The sequence below is a fragment of the Corylus avellana genome, chromosome ca5 (genome assembly GCF_901000735.1).
Source record: "Corylus avellana chromosome ca5, CavTom2PMs-1.0".
In the NCBI taxonomy this organism is placed as follows: Eukaryota; Viridiplantae; Streptophyta; class Magnoliopsida; order Fagales; family Betulaceae; genus Corylus; species Corylus avellana.
Genome location: NC_081545.1, coordinates 25,185,278 through 25,187,858, shown reverse-complemented (window position 1 = coordinate 25,187,858; position 2,581 = coordinate 25,185,278). Strand labels below are relative to the sequence as shown.

The 2,581-nt window shown below is 31.2% G+C and overlaps 1 protein-coding gene across 1 annotated transcript in view; it reads right to left on the bottom strand.

Moving 5' to 3' along the window:
* The window catches only part of LOC132181993 (uncharacterized), an 8,862-nt gene that overhangs the window by 3,695 nt on the left and 2,586 nt on the right, over positions 1 to 2,581 (bottom strand). The gene's annotated exons all lie outside the window — the stretch shown is intronic.

The window sequence follows — 2,581 nt, the reverse complement described above, 5'->3', positions numbered from 1 at the left end:
TAGTTGGCCTAAACTACAAATTGCTTCATGTCGTATTAAAGTAAAATCAAAGGTACGGTTCTTAGGATATTCCAAAAAAAAAAAAAAAAAAAAGTAATAAAGTAGCCTATCAAACTACCAAATTGATTTTACTTTAATATGACATGAAAAAATTTGCAATTTAAGCCAACTACAGTGACTAATTATTTATTTATTTCAATTATTTTTTTTGTATTTATTCGTCCATTGGTTTTTTTTTAATTGTTTTTTTTTTATAATTATTTTATTACTTTATTTATTAAAAGAATAGGGGTATTATGGGAATATAAAAAAATAAGTGGCATTTTTGATACATTTTGATAGTTTGGAGGCTACTTTAATACCTTTCGAACATTGAGAGCCTATATTGCAAGCGGCTGGTAGTTTTGAGGGCTTTTTTATATTTTTTCCATGTTATAAAATCTCTAAAATTCTCAATAGAGATTATATAGCAAACTAGACAAGTCTAGAGTGTCCATAGAATTTTACATACTCTCTAAAATAGCAAACTAGACATTTCTCTCTCTCTCTCTCTAAATCCATAATTTCTAGGGTTACCATCAAAAACCCTAGAACTTGAAGTGTACAAATTCTAAGGACACTCTAATAGCCTCGTAAGTAACAAAGAAGTGCTCTATAGTTTGTAAAATTGTGCTAAGTTATAGCAGACAACTCTCATTTTATTTAGTTGTGCTAAGTTATAGTTTATATGAATAAGTATAGTTTGTGGGAAGTGAGAGCAGTGTTATTTGCCAAAAAATATTTTAATGGAAGTCATACATGGAATTTGAGGGAATTTATTGAGGGTAAAAATCGTAGGTCCATACACAAAGTTAGAATCGTCGAGGTAAATGATGCTTTGAGGATGATGCATAAGCTTATGAGTTACAGCATGAAACTTTTTAGAGAATGATTAAGACGGTATAGAGTTACAACATGAAACTTTTTAGAGAATGATTAAGACGGAAAATGCTATAATTCTTCATGTGGTTCTCCTGATTCTATGTGGATATAGTTCTTCATGTGGTTTTCCTAATCCTATGTGGATACAGTTCTTCATGTGGTTCTCTTGATCCTCTGTGAATATTAGTACGTTTTTTTAAAAATGTATCCAAAAAAAAACTTGTTCTTAATTTTTTTTTTTTTTTAGAAAATAACACCCACCTATAACCAGGTAAATACTATAAGAACACATAGCATTTCCCATTTAAAACATAATGTGTTGAGGAACGAAATGTGAGCAAAAAAAATATATATTAACAACGGTTACAAATATTACGAGAAAGGAAACTCCAGTCAAGAATTAAGTCGTTCTTGGAAAAGAATAATACATTCTTACTACAAAGATCTCTTCCATGTATAGAAAAGTCACACAATTAATGTTTAATTTCTCCTTCATTCGTCTCTCACAAGCTGTCTGGTTTTATCATAATGCGACAATCAATGTTGGTGATTTTATTTGATCTTATGCCAGGAGGGTCTACCATGGAAGTGATTCTCCTAATAAGGTGTTTAGTGGAGGAATGTAAAGAAATGAGTAAAGATCTCATGTGGTTTTTTGGACTTAGAGAAAGCATATTAATTAATTATAGGATACCTAAAGAGGTAATATGGTGGGCTTTGGAATGTCTCTGAAAGTGATTAAGGATATGCACGGACACATTTTATATCAAGAACAACAGTTTGGAGGGACCCTTAAAATCCACAGTTCTTTTAGATTCGGCCCAAAATGGCCCAAACATTTTGGCTATTTTAGTTAAAGATTTGTTATCATTTGTGGTGGCACAGGCAAGGTCCATAAAAATCAAAAAAAAAAAAAATTTGAATAAATAAAAATCAAATTTTTTATTCTCCGAGCAAGGGCGGAATCAGAATTTTTGGTATGGCGGGTCCAAATCTACGTAAATAAATAAACACATAGATACAACCTTGGGGCCCCCCCACCCATCTACATAGGTCCGCCCCTGCCTCTAAATGAACTGAAACGGAGCCAATTGGTATAAATAAAACGGCAAAATTGTATAACAAAATGTGAAAGGACACTTTTGTCCTTATTTTAAAACTCCCTTCGGGTTCAAATGAACTAGAGAGGATTCTTGTCCTGAAAAAATCACTGAGATTGATTGATATTCTCCAATCAAGGGAACAAAAATGGCACAGGTTGAGCACTCACTATTAGATAAAGATTTTCAATAATTTTGGACAGTAATTGTAAGATAATTTATATCGGATCCATATGTCTGACTATACGTAGCTAAACAACTCAAAAATTATTTGGACAAGTGGATCATATATAAATTCTCTCACACTTTATTGTTCAAATTTTCAACAACAAATTATTGAAAATCCTGATCCGGCCCCGGCTATCTAGCTCTAAATTAGAATAAAAGGCTATTTGTCTATTCACATAGAGAAATGGAAATAACTTCTTTTTTTTTTTTTTTTGGCATTTAAGAATCCAGTGATTAGAATAGGGGATGCAACAGCAATGACGTTTATTCATCTCTTTTTTTTCTTTTTTTTTTTTTTTTTTCTTTTTTAATTTCATATTAGTCTAGAAATA